Source organism: Furipterus horrens, unplaced genomic scaffold, assembly GCF_987537825.1.
Source record: "Furipterus horrens unplaced genomic scaffold, mFurHor1.1.pri manual_scaffold_1, whole genome shotgun sequence".
NCBI classification, from domain to species: Eukaryota; Metazoa; Chordata; class Mammalia; order Chiroptera; family Furipteridae; genus Furipterus; species Furipterus horrens.
This window is the reverse complement of record NW_028327171.1, coordinates 157319890-157330418: the sequence shown is the minus strand read 5'-3', so window position 1 is coordinate 157330418 and position 10529 is coordinate 157319890. Positions and strand designations below refer to the sequence as shown.

The following is a 10529-nucleotide window of genomic DNA, read 5'->3' as shown; positions in this document are numbered from 1 at the left end:
AAAAAAGATATCTGAAGTACTCATTTAGTCTATAAAATAGAAATCAGGAATTTTATGTAATAATCAGAACCTGCAAATGGGAAAGAATAGTAGCCAGAAACTGCAACCAGGTGCAAACTGAAGTCAAATAAAAATTATCTCCCCATACTGGCACAGCTAGATAATGGTAACAAATATGTATTCTATTAAGTAATGAAAGAGTTTCTAATGAAATTTAAAAAACAAAACACCTTTTCTATAAAACAGAAAGGGGTGCTTTTTCAAAACTAGGTTTTGTCAGTTTACTATACAATATTCCCTCATTTATCACGGGTATTACGTGCCAGACGCCCCCGCGAAGTAGGAACCTTACATTTATTCTACATTCTTAAACCTAGGTAACTTTAACAACATACATGTCCAGTACCACAAAATCCCACGTTATAGCGAAAAATCTGTGATAAATATTTAAATATAATATTTTTAAAAATCCCGCAATACAGTGAGGCTGCGATTAGTGAACCACGAAATAGAGAAGGACTACTGTATACTTTTGATAAACATTTTGCTTCCAATTACTGTACTCAGGCTCTGGTGCTTACCAACACTAAGGAATAAAAAAACTAATTAACACAGAGCTACCACAGAAAAGTAAGAATGTAATCAAGTAAAAAGAGAGGAAATGTAGCCCTCAGAGGTGTGGCTCATTTGCTTGGCCATCCTCCTGCAAAGCAAAACGTCATCGGTTCAACTCCCAGTCAGGGCAGATGCCTGGGTTCTGGGTTTGGCCCCCAGTCGGGGCATGTATGAGAGGCAATCCATTAATGTTTCTCTCCCATTCTTTTCTTTTCTCTAAAAGTAAATAAATAAAATCTTTAAAAAATATACAATGAGTTAAAATATAACTATCATTAATTATTAACTTACTCTTTATTGTCCCTAAGCCTTCCCATTGTGCCCAACCATGCAACATTCAGTACCCTGGAGGGAAGAGCCTGTGAAATCACTGGGAACAGTTGGAAAAGCAGCACTGGGACCCTGTCCAGTGGAAACCATTGCCTTGCTCTGATGGCATACTTCCAGGGCACTCAACCCAGGTAACATCCCGCAAAGAATCACCATGAATGGGCGTTGTGGGAGAGAACACTGGCCACGTCTGTTCAGATTTTAAATCAGTGTGATATCTTGAGAACTGTCCAAATAATAATGTGAACTGAAAAATTAGAAGTTATGTTATACAAGTTTAAGATAGGAAACCAAAAATCAATGTACCAAATGAGCAATGTAACCAGTAGATCAAACATGTAAAATAATGTTGAGGGTAGGGAAGGAAAAGACATGGATTGAATATTTATGATCATAATACCCCTATACATTTGGAATATTAAGATTATATTATAATGTCTTAAGTTTCCTATATTGGAGGTATCTTATCATTTCTTATCCCATATACCCTTCTTATCAAAAAAGGTATCAATGTCGTAGTTCTGTAATATCCTTGATTTCAAATTTAAAATCTTAACATTTTTCCTCATTATTTTGATTTTCTATTTCATCAGAATGAGATTAATTTTGGAAGACAATTTCACTGTAATTGAAAACTATATCAGTGCTCCCCCTATGTTCTAAAGAACTAAAAATCATTTAGAGTAATTTCTTATTAAAATAGTAATTTAACACTCACAATGTCAAAAATCTTTCCTCTTAAAAGACCAGTCACAACTAGAATGTTCAAACAAAATAACACAGATTAACTAGAATGCACCCACCATGAATTTGTTTCCCTTTTACTTACTTGAGAACTCTCAAGAGTTGTTTTGACATTTCTCAAAAGCACCACATTTTTCATGGGGTTTAATTTCTATTAAAAAGAATAATGCTACAATGACAACTAGAAAGAGTATGCTCTAATTAACTTGCTTTTGACCTGACCTCTTTCTAAATTCTCTGCAGTAGAAACATCAGCTCAATTCCATGAATAGAATGATTAGGAACTATACATCTTAAAATAAGTTATTATATAACAAGAGCAACAAATGAAAAAACTTAAAAATTGTCTTGTATTTTTCCTTTGTTTCTAAAGCAAAATCACTATGCGTAGATAAGCAAAGAAATACGACAATTAAAATTTGACCCTTCTCTACCTCTTATTAGGAAGAAAAGTAGCCAAATTAATCTACCAATGTTTAGAAAGGTCTTTGTAAATGTTCATAGGATCACATCAGGATAGCCAAAGAAGCAAACGGAAAAAAGGTAACCAGAAGTATCCTTCGGTATATATAAAACTGCCAATATAGATAGGCTAAAGAGCTCAAGGAACATAAAGAAACCTCATGAAAAGTCTTCTGTAAAAGCCTGCTCATTTTCATACTACTGTGCCAGTAGTTAATAAATAATTTTAGTTCAAATGTGACAGGTGCAAAAACTAATTGTACACATTAAACTACACCAGAATCTCTCTATCAAATAAATATGCAATAAAGATAAATACCATAATCTGTAATTTTAAAACAGTACTGTAGTAGCTTCTTGTCTATGCTTCCATTCTTGCCTTCTTATGTCTCATCTCCAGAGTATCCAGGTTCTTTAAAAATGTAAGTCTGATAAGCATAATTCTTTTGTTCAAAAATCTCTAATGACTCCCCAACTCTCTCAGAAGAGAACCTTCTAGAAGGCCCTGCACGATCTAACCTCTGGCAACCTCTTTAGAGTTATCCTCATCAACCAAAGGAGAATATGGAATGCCCAAATAAGGTATGAGAAAAAGTAATAAACAATAAAAGGAATTTCTGACTTTGTTTTACTTAGTGGCTTAAAAAAAAAAAAAAACTAAAGATAAATGTTATTTGATATCACTTTACACATAATGTAGTTCTTTCGTTTTTAATTAAAAAGAAAACATTATTATGAAGTGGAAGTTCCTTTAGCCTTCCTCCCTGCTCATGAATTTGGAATGGGTTATATCTAGACCTGTGCTATACAATACGGCAACCACTGCTACATGTGGCTACATAAACTTAAATAAAACTAAAGACTCAGTTATTTGGTCACATTAAGCACATCACCTGGTCTCGATAGCTACATGTGGTTATTAAAGTTAATTAAAATTAAATAAAATTAGTTTTCAATTGTTCCAGTCACATTTCAAGGGCTTAATAGTGCAGGTATAGAACACTCCCATCATTGTAGAAAGTTCTACTGGACAGTGCTGCTATAAATTTTGTAACCCTTTTACTCAAGTTATGTACACTTAAAAAAGGTGTTATTTTATGTTTTTTAAATTAATGTTAATGCTTTCATATTGTATATATAGCTCTATAACCTAAATTTATCTCTTGTTTATAAGGCCTAGTATAGATATCGATATATAGAATCTAGTTCATTTTAACTGCTGCATAATATTGCATTGTAATACATTTTGCCACAGAGAGATGTTTAAGTATTGTGCGATTTTTCAATAACCCAAACAATGTCATAAAGAATATCCTTAAACATGTCTCTACACATGTTAAGTTTCACTAAAGAGAATATGGAATTGCTGAGTCACAGAAGTTAGGCATTTTCAACTTCACTAGATACTGTCAAATTGCTTTCCAGAGTGACTTTCACCAATTATACTCCACATAGGTGTGTTCACTCAGCATATATTTATGATCTTCTATTTACCAGGTAAAGTTCTAAGTAAGCACCGAGATACAATTTTCAATCAAGTCCCTCACCCTGCCATCAACCCACCCTAAGAGAAAAAAAACTTACATGAGAATTTTTGCTTTCCCAAATCTTCATTAACACTTGATACAATACTTTTGTTAAAAAAAAAAAAAAATCTAATACTTGTTTTAATTTTCATTTCCCTGATATACAGTGAGGTTGAGTATCTTTTCATATGTTTGCTGGCAAGTCCTGCTCTACAAATGACCATTTCGTGTTCTTTTTTTTCTATGAGGTTTTCTTTATCATCTTACTGACTTATGGTTCTGCTAAATGCGTTGCAGATAAATGTGTTGCAAATAACTTCTCTCCCTCTATTGCTTGTCTTTAAAGTTTCTTTTCATTGTCTTTGTTGGGACAAGAGTTAGTAATGTACTGAGGTAGTCAAATTACCAATCTTCTCTTTTGAATTATGCTCTCCTAATTTTAAGGTCATAAGGACATGAAATTTTCTTCTAAAATATTATTTTGCAGCTATTTACTGTCTGTCTGACATGTTCACATCTGAGTTTATTTTATCCTTGTAAGAACAATCTGAGGTAGCTATTTTTAAAAAAGATTTTATTCATTTACTTTCAGAGAGAGTGGGAGAGAGGGAGAAAAAGAGAGACATCAATGTGGTTGCCTCTTGCACACCCAAAAATGGGGATCTGGCCCATAACCAGGGCATGTGCCCTGACTGGGAATCAAACTAGCTACCTCTCAGTTCACAGGCCAGGGCTCAATCCACTCAGCCACACTAGCCAGGGCAGTAGCTATTATTAATATTGTAAAGATATGGTAATTGAATTTTTATTGTGGTAGAATATACATAATATTTACCATTTTAGCCATTTTTTTTTTCAGATTTAATGTGTTTTATTGATTAAAATATTACATTTGTGCCAATTTCCCTTCCCTCTGCTCCCCTCCACCCGGTGGCCCCCCTCCCTCCAGTTGTCCCCCCCTTTTAGATTATGTCCATTAGTTGTGCATACAGTTCCTCCCAACCTCTCTCCGTCTATTCCATTCCCTCCTACCATGATCCCCAATTCCTATATCATCTCCCTCCCTCTCCCCACTCCCCCTCCCTGTTGACCTCCCCCCACTATGCTTCCCGTACCCACAGTTCCTTTTCCACTCTCGTTGCCTGTTTCATTTGCCTTTGTTTCATCTCCCTAGCTTCTGTTTTTTAAACCAGTCCCTTTAACATCTCATATAACAGTGGTTTGGATCTAATGAACTCTTTCAGTTTTATTTTGTCCTGGAAACACTTTCTCTGTCCTTCTATTCTGAATGACAATTTCGCTGGATAGAGTATTCGTGGTTGTAGGTTTTGGATTTTCATTACTTTGAATATTTCTTGCCAGTCCCTTCTTGCCTGTAGGGTTTCCCTTGAGAAGTCAGCTGATAGTCTAATTGGGACCCCTTTGTACATAATTCTTTTCTTCTCTCTTGCTGCTTTTAAGATTCTCTCTTTATCTTTAATTTTTGACATTTTGATTATAATGTGTCTTGGAGTGGTTCTCCCTGGGTCCAGTCTCTTGGGAACTCTCCTTGCTTCCTGGACCTGCAAGTCTATTCCCTTCCCCAAGTCTGGGAAGTTCTCCTTTATTATATTTTCACTCAATTTTTCAAGTTCTAGTTCATCTTCCTCATTCTCTGGCAAACCAATGATTCTTATGTTGGGCCTTTTATAGCTGTCCCAGAGGTTTCTGATCCTCTCATTGTTGCTTCCTATTTCCTCTCTCTGCATTGGTTGACTGCTTGTTCCTTCTCTATATTCCAGTTTGTTGAAATGAACTCTGGATTCCTCACCTTCTGTCTCGTATGTGGTTTTGTTCCTTTCGTTATGAAAGTTTTTCGCTTCTTTCATATCTTTTTCCTGCTCTTTTGTGAATTCTGTAAGCCACCTGATAACAATGGCCCAGAACTGAGCCTCTGACAGGTTTCTTATCTGTTCATCTGTCAGGTTCTCTATCTGCTGTCTGGTGAGTTGTGCCACCGGGATCTCTATATTTGTCTGCCACATTTTGACAGATGCGTTTTGTTTTCCTGGGCCGGCTGTCGGGGGCGGTGCCTGTGTACGCGTCACAAATTAGCGACCGCCGGCGCCTGCCTGTCCGCGACCTATTTCGCAGCCCTGTGGTGCTTTCTGTGGGGGCGGGGGTCCAAGATGGATTCACACAGTTATTCAGCTAGGAGACCGGGATCCGTCCTCCCGCCCCCCTGGGCCTCACTGTTCAAGGCGATGCTGCGGCTGCTTTCCCCAGCGCCGGAGTCGCACACGCCAGGGGCTTGATTGGAGTCCCGCACGCCAGGGGCTTGATTGCCTCCGGGATTTTTCGCCGCCCCGCCGGCCGCTCCGCAAACAGCTTTGCCTTCTTTAACTCTTACCTGCCCAAATGGCACCGCTGGTTTATAACTTCATGTGTTGGGCTTCTGTGTAGTTTTCTTTTTTCTGGAATTTCTAGTTATCCTTTGTTTTGAAGTAGTTGTATTCCTCTATAGTTGTAGAGGGAGACCTAGCGTGTCCGTCTAAGCCTCCATCTTGGCCGGAAGTCAGGACTCCATTGCCTTCTTGAAACCTTTTTTATTGTGAAATATATGTAGCAAACTCAGTCATTCCTCCCCGAGTTTGTTCCTCCTGGATTGTCTCCTTAACAGGAGCGAGCTGAGAACACTGTTCCTACTCCGCGGCCATCTTGGTCCCCCCCCATTTTAGCCATTTTTAAGTGTACAGTTCAGTGGCATTAAGTACATTCACACTGTTATGCAGCCATAACCACTATCCATCTCCAGAAACTTATTTCCCAAAATGAAACACTGTACTCATTAATCATTAACTCCTCACTCCACTATGAGCCCCATCCCATGGCAACCACCATTTTACTTTCAGTCTCTATGAATATGACTATTCTAATACCTCATATAAGTGGAATGACACAATAGCTCATCCTTTTGTGACTGGATTATTCCATTTAGCATAATGTCTTCAAGGTTCATCCATGTTATACCATGTGGCAGAATTTCCTTATTTTTAAAATTGAGTAATCTTCCATGGTACATATATATCACATTTTTTTTATTCATTCATCCATCAATAGACACAAGCTGTTTTGACATTTTGGCTATTGTAGATAATACTACTATGAACACTGGTGTACAAATATCCGTTTGAGTCCCTGTTTTCAATTCCCTGAGGCATATACCCAGTAATGAAATCGCTGAATCATATGGTAATTGTATGTTTTCCACAGAAGTCACAAAATGTTACATTCCTACTAGGAATACACAAGGGTTCTATCCTCATCAACGGTTGTTTTGGTTTATCTGTAGATAACAGCCAACCTAATGGGTACGTCTTCCAAAATTATAAAGTTAGATTTTCAGTTAGGTCTTCATTTGGTATACATTTTTATATACAGAATAATGTAGGAATCTAGTATTAGTTTTCTTCTCATATAGAAAGTCCCTGCTTCAGTATCATTTAATGAACAGGCTTCTCCTCCCCCTCTAATTTTTAATACCATCTCTATCAAAAATTAAGTTCCCATATACACATGAAGCCATTTCTGGGCTTTCTGTTTGATTATACTGATCTACCTGGCTATCACTATACTAGTAGAACCCTCCTTGAGTTATACAGCACTAACATATCTTTTGATATTTGGTAAAGCAAAGAATTTCTTTGCTATTCTTGGATTGCTTTCTCCTTTATGAATTCTAGAATTAGTTTTGTAATTCCAAGAAAATTCTGGATGGTATTTTTATTAGAACTACATTGAATTTATGATTAATTGGAGAGAACCAGAATATGATATTAAGATTCCTCATCCATGAAAACATTATTTCTTAATTTATTCCAGTCATTTCCCCATTGCTATATTAAATTAATCCTTTCTATAAAACATTAGGCCAAATCCTAAGAGGCAAGTAATTGAAAGACTACCTCTCATCCAAGATCCATTAAGAAACCAAAAAAAGGCTGTTATTATATAAAACCCATGCACTGTATGGATTTATAAATTATAATAAGTAAAATAGATCATATCTAATTCATCAAGTTATTTTTTAAAATCTAGTCACCTGAAATAATCCTTCAAAATGTAGCTTACATCTCACCACTTTCAGAAAGCCTTATTTGATCACTTAGCTACAGTATTTTCCCTTATTTTTGAATCTGGGAATTACTGAGGTCTGTATCAAAGAAATACAAACTGATCACTTACAGGCAACATGGACCTGCGTATGAGCTTAGTTTGACCTATACCAGTTTCCTTAAAATAAAAATTGGGGACCAAAAAATATTAGGGCATTTCACACACAAAAAAAATCACAGGATTTCTGACTTACAGGTTACATGTCATTCTCTCTGGGGGACTTAGCTATGAAAAGTTCCATCTCCATGTTGCCTTGATTACCAATGTAGCCAAGTCTCACACTGATTCTTAAAGCTTTCACCTAAAAGTGACCTGTTCATTTCCAACTCACATCCCATTGTTCAAAGTACAATCATGGTCAGGCTAACTTCAAAAATGATGGAAAAGTATAATCCTATGTGTCTGGAAGGTAAAAAGTCAGAAGTATTTCCTATAATCAATGGTTTTGCCTTCAATCTCTTCCCTTCTACCTATTCTTCAAACTAAAATTACTCTTCAAAAACACTGCTTAAAAAATATATCATGAAACTAAAATACTTATGGGATAAAAAGTAAAACTAAGAATGGCATTCAACACCTTTCATAATCTTCTCTAAACTCTTTTATCACCTTCTTTTCTCATTTCCCCTCCCATCATCTTTTTACCAGCCTTTCTAAATATATCTTGGCATATATTCTAAAATTTAGCTCAAATATCATCTCCTCAAATCTGTCCCATTTTCCCCTTTTTGGGGAAAAAAATTGAACCCTACATCCACTATACTTACAAATGACATTATTTATAGTAAGCACTAGTATTCATTTATTCAAAGTAGTTAATATGTATCAGGCACTTAAAACATGATTGCCATGTTATCTACTAGAATGTAAGGCCTAGATTAAGCAACAATGTTTTTATTTACCCTGGTAATTCCCTATGGCATAAGTTATATTAGAGTAGGAGACTATGGACTGATTTAATTATTTTAGCCTACCCCTGTCCAAATATTAATATTTTAAAATGTAGTATTAAAAAAATAAGACTTTAAATGAAGTTGTTTTATACGTATAGACACCATAATGAAGAAGTAAGAAAAAAGTACCATGATAAAGCTAATGGAAGAGAAAGTTTTAAGAAAGACATTGTGAATAGTGTGGAATATTGAAGTCTAGTTAAAAAAGAACTAAAAATAGGTAAAACAGACTTGGCAATTGAAGTAATTCTAGTACAGTAATGAAGAGGCCAGAATATTAATCTCAGGAGAGTCAATACAGGTAAGGAAGTAGAATATGTGAGAATAAGCTATTATTTTGGAAATTTTAGAATAAATGGAAGAAAAGGTTTAATCTCAGGGTACAGTGAAGTTTTGTTGTTTTTAGAATACAGGAGAATTAAACATCTTTGTAGGCAGAGAAGGGGGACAGTCAATGGAGCAAGGTTTCAAGAGGATGGGATCAGAGAATAAGCTGACAGATCAGCCATGGAAAAGAGAAAGGTTACTTCTATTCAGAGAAAGGTAACAGTACTTAGAATAAAGAAAGAACTCTATTCTGCTCTTATTCCCATGATTTAAAAGGCCCATCAGCAAACTTACCAGCAGGTTTTGTGGAAAGATATGAGAAAAATTCTGCCTTGTCCATTAAATGGTAAGATAGTAATATTCTCTACTGATGTCTGGAGGGTAAAACAACTTACATCTCCTTTTCTACTTTTATTGGCTGCTATGCATTAGCTAATGGCAAGAGTGGCTATTATCAATCCAAAGACATTTGACTTCTTACTAAAAATAAACAATACACTTAATACTTAATTCCTGTTTATTAAAAGATAATATACTTAACATTTCATTTTGCAGAAGTAACATTATAAGTATATGACAAATTAGTCTAAAACAAGAGTAGAATAAATTTTAGGAAAATTTTTTAATCCTTTAACACGTAGTATTTGATAAAGGAGCTATCACAGAAATAGGAACCCACACAAATTTTTCCATTGAAAATTTGCCATCTAACTGGGCATATGAAACACATACATAAAATGACAGATTCTTAAGTAATGTATTTTTAAATTCAAATACGGAAAAAACTGAGGACCCAAGGGCTGATTAAATTATCACAAACCAAAGAAAAGTTACTGAACCAAAACTTAGTTTTCTACTAATGCAAGCTTTGCAGTGGCCATTGAGATATGATGTAGCTTAATCTGCGGTCAGTAAAACCATTATTCCATGTCCAGCAATTTCCCAGCATGGATTCCAGGATGGATATGTACATTAATTTATTGCATCTAATGCTTAAGGAAAATTATTTTAGCATTTAAATTTGATGCAACTTCTGTTAAGTTTCTACTAAGGCTACATTATTACCTATAATTTGTAGGTAAATTTGCAATACCTACATAGCACGTCAGCTCAAAAATACACAAGCAGCTTTGGAAGCATCAAGTTCAGAGATGCTTAGACCTCTTAAGAGAATGGATTACATCTTACAAAACTGAACAATCAAGAAGATACAGGCTAACAACAAAGAAACATGAGAATATTTAAAACTAACAGAAGTAAATGAAAAATAACTGAAGTCTATGCAAGGATCCAATATATAGAATCACAAATGAATTCAACTTTCTAAAACATTTATTAGTCATAAACCATGATAGATCTAATCAAAGAATTATTGAAAAAGTGTCTCAAACACTAAAAACTTCATGAAATTTCAAAA

At 35.3% G+C, this 10529-nt stretch overlaps 1 protein-coding gene across 1 annotated transcript in view; it reads right to left on the bottom strand.

The window, feature by feature from the left end:
* Positions 1–10529, bottom strand: part of PSMD14 (proteasome 26S subunit, non-ATPase 14) — a 102451-nt gene that overhangs the window by 82571 nt on the left and 9351 nt on the right. The gene's annotated exons all lie outside the window — the stretch shown is intronic.